At 36.9% G+C, this 8,871-nt stretch overlaps 1 pseudogene; it reads right to left on the reverse strand.

The window, feature by feature from the left end:
* Positions 1–1,030: 1,030 nt before the first annotated feature.
* Positions 1,031–7,244, reverse strand: LOC102866769 (annotated as a pseudogene).
* Positions 7,245–8,871: the final 1,627 nt, after the last annotated feature.

Below are 8,871 nucleotides of genomic sequence, written 5' to 3' on the forward strand. Positions count from 1 at the left end.
ACATCAGTGGGGTAATGGAACACAAAAATATTCATGAGTAACTCTACAATGTGTTAAAAGTATAAAAACAAAATTAGAAACTATAAAAGTTACAATGTAACAAATATAATTTATTCCATGATTTCTTAGAATCTATTTCATTCATGTCTTATTTTTTTTATAGTGCTTCATTTTATGGTATAATTATGAACCATTCAGTAAAAGAAAACATCTCTTTGAAGAAAACAGAAAAAAATGATTATGTGGGGAAAGATTAAAAAAAAGGAATTTGCCTTAAAAAAAAGCAAGATGTATTAACTGTCTACTAAATCAAAACAAATTTGCATCAGAAAATTTGGCAAGCAAAAACTTGACCTACTAAAATATTGAGAAGTATTAACTGCTATAGCATGTCCTACATATGTGACATACTTTTAAAGTTTTGATATATTTTTATTTAATAGACCAGAAATATATAATATGGAAATAAAAAAAATCAAGATAATTAATAATAGTAACAGAAACAAAACTTAAAAATACTGTGTATTAAAAATATTTTATTCATACACATTTTGTTTTGTGACATTGTGATACTCACATTGTAATTGCCCTCTTAATAACATTTTCCTGCTGTTTTTTTAAATAATATTTATTCTAGCAACTTCAACATTCTTACCAAAGCAAAATTTTCATTTAATATGGCTTATTTGCCCAGAGACTTTAATTAGCTTTCACATATATCTATTTATAAATTATCTTTGGTGCTCAAGGAGCCTATAGCCATGAGAGGTATCATCATACAGAGAAAATAATTGCATTGAAACTTGAAAGATCACTAAAAAGTTAACTCCTGTCTTAGCTTTTTCTAAGTTGAACATAAATAACCATCTGCAGTAATTGCCCCTAAAGCAAATAACAACAGAAACAATCACACAAGAACTAGAGGAGGAGTTCTCTGACAGACAGGAAGCAAGTGGAAGCTCATTCCTTGAGAGCAGATTCCTGTTAAAGACCAGAAAGGGCCACCAGCCAGTGCCATCATTTGTTCTTCTCACACCACTGTGTCTTCAGAATTGGAGGAAGAATGAGAGCTGGTACTGTGGGCTCGTTCTTTAGTTGTATGAGTTGAGCTCTGTCTCTGCCTGTGTTTCTTCTTTGGAATCGCGGGGTGGGGGGTGGGGGGGATCCAGTTGATCAGCCATGGAGGAAACGATAGGGATTTTTCTTAGCCTGGAAGTAGTCATAGGCCTTCTTCCCACAGACTAAGAGTATGACGTTCTTCCTGCTGCTCTGGATGCTGTCCACCACCTTCTCATAGGGTTCATCCTGCACGTTCACCCCGTTCACCTCAGTGATGATATCCTTGTCTTCCAGCCCAGCCAGGTCCGCAGGGCCTCCCTTCTTTACCTCTTTTGCTAAAGAGCCTGGCAGGTCCCGGATGGCATTTAAGTGAAAGCCATAGCCGTTTTCACCTTTGAGCAGCCTGCAGAGCTTGGGCTTATGATGCCCTTCCTCCTCAGGATCTGAGCTTGGGGCCTCCTCCAGGGGAGCAGGAGGAGGGCTAGCTGGCTCCTTGATAGAACCATTGGGCAGTTCTTGACTTTGATAGTAGAGAAACGGGGGTGGGGGGGGGGAACTGAGCCAGCATGTACATGTTGTCTGTCTCCTTGTCTACCACCAACAGTGAAGTCTTCTCTACACCCTTCCTAATCATTTCCACCACACCATCATGATCCAGGCTTTCCACAGATTCGCCGTTGACAGCAACCACCAGATCATTGTTCTTCAGGCCAGCCTTCTCTGCTGGGCTTCCAGCATCTATATCACTGATGATTTGACCTTTCTGTGAGGGCCCCTCTCTCAGTTAGAACCCATAGCCATCACTGCCCTTCTTTATCTCTACAACCCAGGGCTGGTGTGGGAGCAGTTTAAAACTAGTTGTTTCTCTCTTAAACCGTATTTTCTTCTCACTATAGAGTTTGTCAGTTTCCTTGTCTACCAGCAGGAACATAACATGGCTTCCTGATTTCTTTACCTTTTCAACCACTTCTTCATGGCTGGCAACATTTTCCTGTTTTTCTCATTTCCATTTATTCTTTCCTATCTCTTCTTGCCTTATGAGCATTATTCCTAGGCAACTATGTTGCCTTTTTGATCACTTATTGTTTGTTGTTCAAAGAAACATGTCCTTTTCTTTTGTTACTAATCACCTTGTATGCCTTTCAGTTGATTGGAAGAAGGATAAACTGTTGGTGTGGCTTCAATTCTGTTCTTAGACACCAAAAAAACATTATCTTGGAGATTCCACAAATATCTTAGAGACCAAAGAACCTTACTTAAAAAAAATATAGATTTATTTTGAGTTTGTTTTTAATTTTTCTCCAACAAACCCCCAAGACTATTGGAATATCTTTCAGAGTCACCAGTACTGGTTTCTGGTCTTAAAGCCATATAGGTTGCTGTGTGTGAGGTCCATTAATCCTTTAAATTAATTGTTTCCATGTGATTTTGTTTTCCTCCACTTTGCTTTGGATAAAAATAGTAGTCACATATTGGATGGTCATTCACAAGTTTTTATTGAATATAAAGCTGTAGAAGGATAATGAGAAGCAACTTCAGATATTTGTGTACTATTATCTCATAATACAAGTAAGTAAAATAATTGGTAGTGCTTTATACATGATGCAAACAAACTAAATAAAAATAAAATATAGCAGGCAGAGAATACTTATTTGAAAATAAGCTCTTTCAAATGGCTTTGGCAGCATTTAAAGGAAGCAAATCAATATAAAGTAAATAATTTAAAGAGACTATTATCAAAGGGAAAAGAACCATCTCATAGTTATGTATGCAGCATAATGAGCTGAGGAACACAATAAGGCAAATACATTAGATTAGCATAATTTTATTTCAGTATTCAAGTTTATAAGTTGGAAATTGATTTTGTTTCAATTACTGCATTCTCCATGGGCTTCAAACATTTTATTTTAAATCTATGCTTATGTTTAAATTTGGTACTCTTTTTTTGTCTCCTGAGTATTTACTGTGTCATGAGGTTATGACTAAATAAAAATATTTTGCCTTTGATGTTGTCAATGACTAAAATATTACACATTACACATTCTGATTATTAATGCATATTTTCACCTCTTTCTATGACAGAAACATTATAAAGTAAACATTCTGATTGTTAATGTATATTTTTACCTATTTCTCCTCGCTTTGGGTTGTGCAGTAACAGTAAATATGATTCCCAAACCTTTACTCAATCCATGTTGTTAGGGTCAACTCCACTATGAAGGAAGGACTATACTCAGTGCCTTCCTACCTGAAGAGCTCTTATTTTAGACAATGTTCTATTATTATTCATAAATTTTTACTATCATTTTTAGAAGGAGATTGCCTAATCTGTTTAGTCTGTTTTAGTATGGATGTTTCGTTGAAATCTGTCCATTAAGAATAACATAGGTAATGTGATAAAGGAATATTTTAATAAATATCAAAGATAAGATTCAAACAACTTTTATACCTTAAGATAATTTCTAGTGTACTTTAAAATACACACACACACACACAGAGAGACACCACACTGCCGTGTGTATGTTGCTTCTTAATTTTGTCATGACCTAATTATTTTCTTCATTGTTTTTTCTTCTTGTTGTTGTAATGTAATTACTGAAAGAATGTTTTAAAGTTACTCTAGTAAGTGTGACATATTGTTCCTATCAGTTCCTTGATTTACATAATTTATATCCTCTAAATTAATTTCACACATTTTCAATTCCATGGATTTTCTTCTCTTTCTTTTTTTCCTTTGCACATACAAAAAATGATATGATATGTGGGTTCCATTAGTTGAAGAAATTTACATGAAGTTCCATTAAGTGCCAATTTTCTAAAGCGGCATCAAATACTTCAAAGAGAAAACTGAGCTAATTTCAATAACAGTTTGATATTTTAAAAATCCAGTTCGTGGCATCAAAATAAAACTACTTTCTGCTTTGAATCTTTGTTAATACTATGTGCATTCAATTATGTAACACATCCTGATATCAAGATAATTTTTTAAAGTAATATAAGTTTTGATAAAAAATATGTAGGACATATGTATCTCAAGTATCCTCTAGTGGTAAGATGGGTGGTATTAGGCTGTTTCCTCAGAGGTATTCATACAGTTATACAGGTCGTGTAGGCAGCAGCATGCACTACAGCTTCCCAAGAAACATGTATGTGGCAGTACTCAAAATATGTTCCACGCACACAGGAATTAATTTTCACCATCACAAGAACATATAAACAGACCCGAGGTCCAACCACAAATGAACAGATTGAGAAGCTGTGGTACATCATACAATGGAATACTATACAGCATGCAGGAGCAGACTTGTGGGAAAATGCCAAGAATATCATCCAGAAAGAGTGCAAAAAGTCATTACAAAGAGAGAGGATGAAGACCTAAATGGATGTCAGGAAAGACTCTGATTATTGCACTATAGTGCTGAGAAGCCAATGCAGAGGGAAGATTCAAAATAATAAAGAGCTGCACAGAAGATTTCAAAAGGCAGCACGGGAGGACAAAATAAAATATTATAAAGAAATGTGCAAGGAGCTGGAGTCAGAAAATCAAAAGGGCGGCACTTGCTCAGCATTTCTTAAGCTCAAGAAACTGAAGAACCTTGAGGAAAATTCAGAGCTCGAGTTGCAATACTTAAGGAGGCTTTGGATAGAGTATTAAATGATCCAGGAAGTATTAAAAGAAGATGAAAAGAGTATACAGAGTTATTGGACTGAAAGGATTGGCAGACACGGAAGAATTGCAGAGAATTTCCAGCAATACAGGCTGGGTTTAGAAGGGGTCGTAGTGCTAGAGATTTTGTAGCTAATATTAGACAGATCTTGGCTGAAAGCAGGGAGTACCAGAGGAATGTCTGTGTTTCATTGATTATGCAAAAGTGTTTGACTGTGTGAATCACAACAAACTGTGGCTGACTCTCAGAAGAATGGGAATACCAGAACACTTGATCGTGCTCATGCGAAACCTATACTTGGTCCAGGAGGCAGTCGTCAGAACAGAGCAAGCAAACACTGCATGGTTCAAAATTGGGAAGCGTATAGGCCAGGGATATGTCCTATCTCCATACATTTTCAATCTTTATAAATAACAGATTATCTGGGATGCTAGGCTGTATGAGGAAAAGTGTGGCATCAGGATTGGAGGAAGATCTATCAACAATCTGTGTTATGCAGATAACACAATCCTGCTTGCTAAAACTGAGGAGAACCTGAAATGCTTGCTGCAGAGGGTCAAGGAATGCAGCCTTCAGTATGGATTAAAGCTTGCTGCTGGACAACAGTATTGAATATACCATGGACTGCTAAGAAAACAGACAGGTTCATCCTAGAGAGGGTGAAACTAAGCTGCCCCTTAGAGGCAAGGATTCTGAACATACTTCATCTGACATACTTTGGGCATGTTGCAAGGAGGGACCAATCCTTGGAGAGTGACATCATGCTTGGAAGGGTAGAGGGGAAGCACAGGAGAGGAAGACTCTCTTTGAGGTGGATTGATTCAATGACTGGGGTAATTGCGGTAGGTGTATCGGAGACAATGAGGTTGGCACAGGATAGAGCAGGTTTTAAGGCTGTTGTAAATAGGTTCTCTATGAGTTGCAGGCAACTCAATGGCACGTAACAATAACAACAACCTTACTTGGGAGGGACTGGAGAGCATTATGCTAAGTGATCTTACTCAGTCCCACAAGTATAAATACTATATAAAACCAGGATCTGGGGTGGAGAGAGGGTAGAAATTGAGGGGTGAGGATGGGGTGTAGGGTGTTAATCATAGGGTTGCACAATTTGATGGGTGCTTGGGGTGAAGGAAATCTAAAGGATATGTTGTGAAAAAGAATACATTCAAACTTGTAAATAAATCAGTATACAATTTTTAAAAAAAAAAGTTCCATGGATCACGGAAAATTTAATTAGGTAACTAGTTTCAGAGAAGAGAAAATATGATGTAAATTGTTTATGTAAAATTTTGTTACGTGTAGAGGAGTACAACTCACAGTGACCCAGAGAACAACAGATCTGAACCTTTCCTAACTTGTGTGTCATTCTCATTATTTCAGATATAATGGAACCCACTGTTTCAGTCTTCCTCCCTTTCACTAATCTTCGATCTTTACAAGCATGATGTCCCTCTCCAAGGAATACACAGTATGCCCAAAATTTGTGGGATGAAGCTTTGTCATCTTTGACTTCAAGAAGGTAAATTGTTGCTGTTGTTGTGTACCATAGAGTCAGAACCTACCTATAGCTGACCCTTCAGTAGCTTTTCAGAGGTAGTGAATCACATGGGAGGAGATAAATATCATTGGTGGTGGTCGTGTATACTGTAAAATTGGAACCATCTCATAGCTGATCCTTCAGCAGGTTTTCAGAGACTGTAAATCAGACAGGAAGAGATTATCCATTTTTCTTCTACAATTATAAAAAAAAACCAAACAGCTAAAACTCATTAGCTCTTTTGTTGTTATATATTAGAGTCTTTTCATCTCTGTAACCCTAAATCAGTCAGGAATAAAATAAGTTAATTATAATAATAAAACCATCTCCTCTATAATTGTTAATGTTTGTTCGTACTTAGTAAATTTTCCCTTACACACAGTATACAGGTAGTTCTAGTGGCATAGTCTGTAGAGAGTTGAAGTGTTATTACAAAACCACACTTGTCTTGAGATTTGACCTGCCAGAGACTCCTAAAGAGATTGAGCAATCTCATGCAATTAACACCTTCTGCAATTTCTGGAAGGTCAGCTAGGAGTAAGTGCCAATTCATTGGCAAAGCTTGTAAAGACAGAAGATAGCAATCTCACTATCAGTAAGACAGGAGAAACAGAGACAAACGAAATTTCCATATAAAACAAGTATAAACTGACTTGGAAATGCAAAGCAGCAACAGGAGCTTAGAATCAGGCTGGGGACTGTGTATTATGGAGTTAAAGCTAGAAGTAGAGACATTCACTCAAGTTTGCAGGAGGACGAGGTGGGGAGATGCCATGATTGTCAGGACTGAAAAAAAATTCTGTAACAATGACCCTCAGCCACAAAGGTAAAAATCATAGGGTCCATGAGCACTCCTGAGAGAAGCTGTTTTGAGTGAAGAATTGTGTCCTGTTGCTATTGTCTGGTACATCAAGGTAACGAAAAATCCTAACAACTCTCTGAACAACAGTTCTGAACTTTACCTTAACCGGGGCCATCTTCAAGATTCCTGATATGCTCAAGATTGTTGCATTGACTGTGTCAATTTATCTTTTGTAGTATCTGTCTTTTTCTAACCTAACTTTTCTCAGCATGATCTTTCACCATGGACTGACCTCTCCCAACAATATAAGTAAAGTATGTGAGATGAAGCTTCATTATTGTTGCCTCAAAGAAGCACCCTGATTGCGCTTTTTTAGAATTCTTTGTTCTTTGGGCAGCTTCTGAGTTGTTCAGTATTCTTTTCTAACTCCACAATTCAAAGGTGTCAATTCTTCTTTCTTTCTTATTATCTAACTTCCAGATGCATAGGACGTAACTGATATCGTAGGTTGAAACGTGCACTTTACTTTTTAAAATGACATTCTTGCTCTTAAGCACTTTGGTGAAGTCTTTGACAGAAGATCTTTCCAATGCAACATATCTTCTGATTTCTTTACTATTGTTAGCAACTCTGCTAAATGTGGAGGCAAGTAAAAGGAAATCTTTATCAACTTTAATCTTCTCTCCATCTATCATGATGTTGCCTATTGGTCCAGTGGTGAGGAATTTTGCTTTCTTGATGTTAAAATGTTATCTATACTAAAGTCTGTGAACTGATCTTTTGCAGTAAATGTTCAAGTCCTCTTCATTTTCTGACTAGGAAGCAAATGAAAATGTCATGACGAGCATTGGTCTTTAAACTAACAACATTGCTCTTTAGCCCTTTGGAAAGGTCTTTGACCACAAATTTCCCTAACAAAACATGTGTTTTTATACTATTTTACTTCTTCTCTAATATGCCCCATTATTACGAGTATTATTATTGGAGTTCTACGTTGCTCTTGCAGCAGATTATCAAACCCAGTTAGAGCCCTGGAAAGAGCAATGATTACTAGAATTGGTAGAAGCAGATGTGAGAGTAAAGAAGCATGTTTGTCCTCATGGAAATTAATCTTTTGTGTTGTGCACCTTGTGGAGTCAGTAGAGGTCGACTCTGCTCCCCCATACCAGAGACATTGTTTAAGTACTCAGTTGTTCTGGCACCTCTTACTGTTTGTTTGTTTGTTTGTTTTGTTTTTTTAGCAACATAACCAAATGCATTCAGTTCAGTGTTTCTGTTTTTATGCCTTCTAGAAAGCTATTCTCCTGTTCAACACAGTGCTATTTCCTGGAAGCTTTCTACTAAAAATAATTATATTCTAGTGATTTCCCTCAATATCTAAATAAAACTGTGACCCTAAGTTCCATGACTTGCAAGCTATTCTAACCTGCATATAATATCCTCAAATAACATCTCATTAAAATATGACTATATATCCCTCCTAAAGTATAAATCCCAGGGTATTGAGTAATGTGTTTGAGAGAGACCTCATGCCAGGAAGGGTGGAGGAACAGGGAAGGAAGACCCTGGATGAGATGGATTGACTCAGTGACTGGGATGATGGGGATGGATGTGTCAGAAACAATAAAGTTGACTCAGAATAGAGCAGGGTTCAGAGCTATTGTACATAGGGTCGCTATGAGCCACAGGCAACTTGATGGCACATAACAACAACAACAACATGCAATTGTTCTAAAATTGTCTTGGTAAGGTACATAGTCAACATCCTTTAAAGAATTATTAAATGCTGTTTTAAAAAAGAA

Source organism: Elephantulus edwardii, unplaced genomic scaffold (assembly GCF_000299155.1).
Source record: "Elephantulus edwardii isolate Elephantulus edwardi_28Jun2011 unplaced genomic scaffold, EleEdw1.0 scaffold00110, whole genome shotgun sequence".
Taxonomy (NCBI): domain Eukaryota; kingdom Metazoa; phylum Chordata; class Mammalia; order Macroscelidea; family Macroscelididae; genus Elephantulus; species Elephantulus edwardii.